This window comes from Alosa sapidissima, chromosome 12 (genome assembly GCF_018492685.1).
Source record: "Alosa sapidissima isolate fAloSap1 chromosome 12, fAloSap1.pri, whole genome shotgun sequence".
NCBI lineage: Eukaryota > Metazoa > Chordata > Actinopteri > Clupeiformes > Clupeidae > Alosa > Alosa sapidissima.
In genome coordinates, this window is record NC_055968.1 from 3,021,041 (window position 1) to 3,028,907 (window position 7,867).

Sequence of the window (7,867 nt, forward strand, 5' to 3'; positions counted from 1 at the left end):
CCAGTGAGGGAAATTTGGTCTCTGCATTTATCTCAATCGGTGAATTAGTGAAACACACTCAGCACACAGTAAACACACAGTGAGGTGAAGCACACACTAATCCCGGCGCAGTGAGCTGCCTGCAACAACAGTGGCGCTCGGGGAGCAGTGAGGGGTTAGGTGCCTTGCTCAAGGGCACTTCAGCCATGCCTACTGGTCGGGGTTCGAACCGGCAACCCTCCGGTTACAAGTCCGAAGCGCTCACCAGTAGGCCACGGCTGCCCCCCAAAACTGCCGAGCCCACCCGTCACTGTGCTGAACTGCTGCTGAGGCATCTCAGTTACTTTTAGTATTGATGCTAAAAGTTGAAGTGGGTTTGACCAGTTAGCCTATAGCTTTCTGTTTGCCTTAGTCTAGCTATAGGTTAACTGGTCTAACCCACTTCAAGTAAATTATGCCAAGCTAGGCAAACGGTGTCGACTAGGACTGTGTCTCAAACCGCATACTTCTGTCTGTACACTGCTAGTGTTAGTGTGCACTGAGCGCTTTCTTCCATAGTGCCCACTTTTCGATGGTTAGTATTGTCCCAGTATTTGCACTATATACATAAACTAAGTATTTGAAGTGTGCAAGTAGGTATTGCACCCACAGAGAAGAGAAGGGCATGTATCCTCTTAACTAACTCAGCAAATAAGCTCATAAGAAAGAAGAAATTGTTTTTATCTCATAGATGTATAGTAGATTTACATTTTGCAAGTACTACTCACTGGTGAAGCCAGCCAGTGAGTTTAGGAAATCTTAATCTTAAATACTCTAACCCTTATCAAGGTCATCCATACCTTGTAATACTTAGTATTTATCTGAAAAATGTATTCATGTCCATTATACTTTGTTGTGTTAGTTAAGTGTTTTCCCCATGAATACATAGTCCTTGCCCACCCCCTTCATCCCCAACACGTCCAGAATCCAGCTGTGGGTCACTGAGCTCAGCTTATCAATACAAGGGAGGATAAGAAACTGGAGATTTATGGGGCTTACTGAATGAGAGTGCTGCAGCACCGTACCCCTCAAACCCCCTCCTCCTCCCCCCAGCCTGCAGTGGCCATTCCTCATCTGACCGAGGGCTTTATAGAAGTGCAACCTGACAGAGTGAAGGAATTAAGAACTGGAGAGAGCAGAGCCGAATTGCAAGGTGTGTGTAGGGGGAAGGGTTGCACCTACTGTGTACAGGGTAAGATAACACAAAAAAATGCTGTAGGGCAATTCCACGCAAAACTGTCATGTCCATAACGCCAACTAAATACCATGGCATTGTGTTGGCGTTATGGATGTGACGGATGTGTTTTGTGCGTAATTGCCCCATATGTACAGTATATGTGAAAATGCAACATGAACATAGAGCTAGAAAGTTTTTAAAGCAGAAATACAAGCTTTGACACACGAAAGAGCAAAGTAAAGAGTGTACGGTATTAAGGTAGTACTAGTAGAGGAAAAAGCATGGAACGGGTGCTTATTAATATTTTATGCTTATTATGACCGCCGCTAGCGAAGCGTCATCTACTTCCTGAATCTTTGGTCAACGATACCCGGTGCACATGAAATTTGGTGGGTATGTAGTCCCACTAGAATTTTGTTTCGTCCCTGGACCCCCCCCCCGGTGGGCCCCCCGAACCGCAAAAAAAGCAGTTTTTCCTAAATAACTACCTGAACCCTAACACTGAGGATGAAGAATTTTTTTATGGTATGTTGGTCTCAAGGGCCCACATCAACCTGGCCCATAATCACTCATTTGTGATTTGCACCCCCCTGGTAAAAAATGAAAATGCAATATCATTCTGCTTTAATCGCCCCTATCTTCAGTTAAGATGTTCAGAACTGCACCAAATTTTATGTGTATGATTGACCTGGCATTCTCTGGGGGTGTGCCAAGTTTCGTAGAATTTCATCCATGGGGGGGTCTAATTTTAGGTTATGTGTACATTTAGTGACTGTACACTCATTGGCCTGTAGATGGCAGTGCACACATATACACATGCACACACACACAGGTACGCACATACTATCGGTATTAGAACGGCCGATACATAATTACAAATTCAGTAGGATTAAAAGAAAGCCAAATATTCATCATCATCATGGCTGCATTTCCAGTATTGGCGATAAGTAGTCGTTTGTCCACTAGATGGTGCATCGTTGCAGTGAGACGTAATTTTGTTGGAAGTTAAAAGTGGGTTGGAAAAACAATGGGCGCTTCCTACAAGGACTGTAGTTTACTGCAGAGAACGTCTAATAAGGATTGGACGATGTTCACATGAAATGTAATTCCCATTTCTTCTTGAAGCCGAAATAAATCTGAGAATGTTTATCGGACATGCTTGGTTTTTACTGCAGGTACGTTAATCTTATAATATCAATAAGGACCTAGGTACAATAATGTTACCGTTAGCGTTGGTTGAGTGATGTGTATTTGTTTTAAGTGCGTGCAGGGTGTGAGAGGGGAATCGATGTGCTTTGATTCCAGCTTGGTAGTTGTAGTCTGTGAGATTAAAAAGCAAGTGTGTGTGAAGTATCCAAACAATGACACCTTCATTTCATTATGGCTGCTTTAGCAACACACCTTAAGCTACTGTGTAGTGGGTCCCATTTAGAAGTGGCTACTTCATTCGCGCTTTCCTTGACTCATGGAGCTGCGTGAATTTTATTACAACTTTTCGCACGATATGGCAGTTTAAGTCCGCTTGATACTGTAAGGCGTAGCCTAAGCCAGGGGTTCCCAAACTTTTCCACGACAAGGCCCCCCAAATACCACTAGGTTCTGGCCAAGGACCCCCTTGATGTGTTATTAAACCCATCGACAATACTACGGCAAATGTAAAAATACATTAAGCTAATCCTAATAATTATTTTAGCCACAAGCACTTGGCGATGGAGCATACAGTGTGTAAAAATTGTATTTGGGGCTTTCTGCTATATGAGAGCTATCACTCTACTATTATTCCCAGTCATTATCATGGGAAATATAATGTTCAGATATGCCTCACATTATTTTAAAGGCATTGTATAACAACCCTCATAGTAATAGGTATATTTTAAATTTTCCAAATGTATTTATTTTTTGCTTTTATTTTTCCTTCCAACTTGCTGAGGCCCCCCTGGCACCCCCTCGCGGCCCCCACTTTGAAAACCACTGGCCTAAGCCATTGGTTTCCAAAGGAGATTTTATTTGTGTCGCCAGCATAGCCTGTTGACAATTTATGTTGTAAATAGGCCTACCTGTAGTTTAGGGAAGCTAACAGCTTTCTATTAGGATCTAGTTTGTTAGTTACAGTTTTGTCATAACTGATGCATTTTTGCATTTAGAATAACCAGAGCGTGGATATCTCAATCGGAAAATTAAACAATATCAGGCGCCTATGGACTAGGCTGGGTGAACCCAGCCCGATCTGCCCGCTATTTATTTTTTGATTTCTTAAAAGATTGAGCTTGGTCTGGTGAAAGCCAGACAAGCCATGGACCTCAGTTACACAATGCAAGGGAACATGAATCAGCCTATATTTGCACGAACAACAACGGACAACAGCTCTTCAACTTTGGCCCGTTAAAATGTGTATGAACAGTCTAGCGACGCATTTCATCAAGGCCCATTTGGACGTGTCAGTTATTTGCACCACTGGTTAGATGTAAAACAGCATTTCGTTTCAGACTACTGTTACTTACTTTATTGTCAATGCACAAATTATCACATGAACTAAAGATGACTAAAATCTTATGCAGAAGAAGAAACATTCACAAAAAATCCATCTATCTAAAAATGACCTTTGTTTTTGATAGCTGTTGAAAACGGCATGGAACTGACAGAGATGTTTTTGTTTATTAATAAATAAATAAGTACATACATAAATAAATAAATAAATAAATAAACATATAACATTATGCTGATACCTTTTGCTTTTCCCAAATACAATGTAGCCTACAGGTGTAAGTGACCTTTCATCAATCCAGTTGCAATGGATGAACTGTGATGAATTGCCCTACTTGTGATTGTTTAGAGATGTTAAAGGTTTTATAACAATGCTACAACTTCTTTGGCTATTCTACAATCTATTCACCTTTTCAGCGCCAGTAGGCTACTTTCTGTGCAGCCGCACACACACACACACACACACACACACACACACACAGGCATGCCAAACAAGCATACACAAAAGTTTCAAGAGTGGGGGATGGAGTAAAAGATGGAGACATTGATTAGTGTGATTTATTTTCGCGGAAAGGATGTACAGGACTGAGCGGCGGTCATATTTTGTACCGCTATGCGGTACATCTAGTTAATATTTTATGTACATTGATGTGTTCATGTCTGCCATATACACTATATTGCCAAAAGTATTGGGTCACCTGCCTTGACTCGCATATGAACTTAAGTGACAAATCCCGTTTTTAATCCATTGGGTTTAATATGACGTCATTCCACCCTTTGCGGTTATAACAGCTTCAACTCTTCTGGAAAGGCTTTCCACAAGGTTTAGAAGTGTGTTTATGGGAATTGTTGACCTTTCTTCCAGAAGCGCATTTGTGAAGTCACACACTGACGAGAAGGCCTGGCTTTCAGTCTCCGCTCTAATTCATCCTAAAGGTGTTCTATCGGGTTGAGGTCAGGACTCTGTGCAGGCCAGTCAAGTTTATCCACACCAAACTCTGGGGGGGGGGGGTCATGAGTGCTGAGGAGTGAATGAGTGCAAAGTCAGTATAGGGTGAATTCAGAGTTGGGAAATGTTTGAGAGTGCTGAGGAGTGAATGTGTGCAAGGTCAGTATAGTGTGAGTTCAGAGTTCGGATGGCCTGGGGATAAAAACTTCTGAGTCTCTCAGTTCTGGCTTTGTGACTACATAGGCGTCTTCTTGATTTCAGCGGTAGGAATAATCCATTGTTAGGATGAGAAGAGTCCTTCAGAATCTTTTGGGCTCTTAGGAGTACTCTTCTGGAATAGATATCTTGTAGAGCAGGGAGTTGAGTTCTTATAGTACGTTCAGCTGAGCGCACTACTCTCTGCAGAGTACTACAATCTTTAACTGGAGTTCCCATACCAGGTGATGATGCTACCAGTTAGAACACTCTCAACCGCTGAAGTGTAGAAGGCCTTCATGATGGATGTAGAAACTTTGAATTTCCTTAGCTGACAAGGGAAGTAGTCGTTGTCTGGACTTCTTCAGAACATATTGAGTGTTAACAGTCCATGTTAAGTCTTCAGTAATGTGGACACCAAGGTATTTAAAACTTGTGACTCTCTCTACAGGTTGCCCGCTGATCATTAGTGGGGTGTAACTGTAGTTTATTGATATTCAGTGTCAAGCTGTTAGATTGACACCACTGTGCCACCTCATCAACCTGATCCAAGTAGAGCTGTTCATTGTTGTTACTAATCAGGCCCAAGATCACTGTGTCATCTGCAAACTTGATGATGGAGGTATGACTACTGTTGGCTTTGCAGTCATGTGTGTAGATGTTGTACAGCAGTGGACTCAAAACACAGCCTTGGGGAGCACCAGTGCTGATGGTTAATGAGTCAGATGTCAGAGCCCCCACTCTAACCACTTGTGAACGGTTGGTGAGGAAGTCAAATATCCATTCATTATTTTGTCTGCAAATACAGTACTTTATTGATGTTGAGACAATATTTGAGGTCTCTGAAACAAATCAACATGAAGAAATTAAGGATGAAACATGGTGTGATTGCATTTTTTGGTACTTTTCATAGGACTAAAATGTTGTGTGGGTTAGCTAGTAGAAACACGAAAATCAACGTGGGAATAGCTCAGTTTATAGTCATTTTGTGTATAAAGTGCCAATGATGTACCATGTTTCATTCATATATAAAAACACATACTTGGTTACATTTTATAGCAATGCATTTTTAATTTTTGTCCCTGAGGCAAAACAATGATGTTGACTCTATTTATCTACAGCAGTGGCACTTTGTGCACTAAATGCCCATACACTACTTTCACATAGATTTTCAAGTGCCTACTACAGTAGTTACTCCACATACAGTACCATTTTCATCCTATGAAAATGACAGAAAAATACAACCTCCCTTTGTTTAATCCTTAAAATCATCAAGTCCATTATACAGTATGTGGAGAGCTCAATATTGGTACATTAATAAAATATAGTATGCAAAGAAAAAAATAATGATTGATACCAAATGCGTACAAAAACAAGTTTATACTTCCCTCAATGTCACTCTTTGCACTTTTTTCCAAATCTAGGGCTTTGTAGAAAATTTGAACAAACTTTGAATGTTTCAGTCATACTGAGAATATGTTTGTCTTCCACCCTACAAAGTTTGGGCAACCTATGAATAATACTTTTGATGATATTACTTTTTTTTTGAATGCTTAAACACAACCGTGATTCTTATAGCACAATTTCTAAAACTATTAATACTTATAGCAAAACCACTCACTGAGTTCGCAAAACTAAAAGCACAAACACTGCTTTGCACTCAGTTCGCAATTTTGCAACACACACTTTGCACAACTGTAGGTACAATCCACTGCACAGCACTCTTTTTGCGGAACTGTAAACACAACTCACTGCTTTACACTCAATTTCCAAATGATCAACACACTCCTAGCAAATCTATACACATGTATGGCTATTATTTACACTATTTTGCCAACTCTCTGGCACACTTTCTCATGTGAAAACTGTTTTAGATAATTAGTTCACTTTGCAATCAGCCTAAGCACTATAAATAAGCCACAGGTAATGTACAATGGGTACAATGGAGGGAGCAGGAAGAGTGAGAAGAGTAAGAATTAGAGGAGGCCGAAGAATAGGACGTGGAGGTGAAGAAGTAGGAGGAAGAGGAGGAAGAAGAGGACGCAGTGGTGAAGAAGCGAGAGAGAGAGAGGATGACAAGGACAAGGAGGTGAAGTTAGAGGAAGAGGACAAGGAGGAGCAAGAGGAGGACAAGGAGGAGCAAGAGGAGGACAAGGAGGAGCAAGAAGAGTAAGAAATAGCCCTTTTACAGGCAAAAAAATCAGTCTACATGTGGGGATATTGACTAGACATCATGTCAGGCCTGGATACGGCATTCCAGAATATATTTTCCCCGGTGCCTTGGACTAGATGACATTGCATGTGATGTAGACGAAATTTTGAGAGAGACGACACGATGTAGACTGATTTTTTTTTCTCAGTGAAATTGCTATTTTGTATTTTGACTTAGAAAATTGTTTTGATGTGTGTAAATAAACACCAATACTTGAAGTTTGGATCCCTGTATGTTTACAGAACTATGACAAAAGTATGACCTCAAACTGACATAGCCTACCTTGTGCACAGAGAAAGCAAAAGCCAGATGTGTTTTTTATTCATACCATCAGTGTGTAGTTGCCACATTGTGTGTTTATTATTGTGATGGCTTGTGTTTACTGGTTGATACGAAAACACCATTTTTTCCCAAGGTGTGAAAAGTTAAGCAAGATGAGTTAGATTTTGCAAGAGAACTACAATGTTTTGCTGATTTGGTGAAAGGTTTTCCTATTTGTGTGTAGAGTTTTGCAAAAATAGCCATAGTTACAACAAATGTGCTTAAGCAATCACAAAAAACTGCAATGCCCAAACATTGCTTCCCAGATAATGTGATTTTAAGACTGTAAAAACTTTTTTGTAAAAAAAATGTATGTATTGCTATTGAGCTCCCCCTACAGTTGTGGAGTATTTGTATTTTACACAAATAAATAAATAGCACTCATGGCTTGCATCCATGGTACATGTGGATTTGTTTGCAAACAGGCAAAGATAATCTCAGAAGAGTTGTGTTGACTGGTAATATTACACTATTTCATACAAATAATAGGCTATTACACAATTGTAGTAAA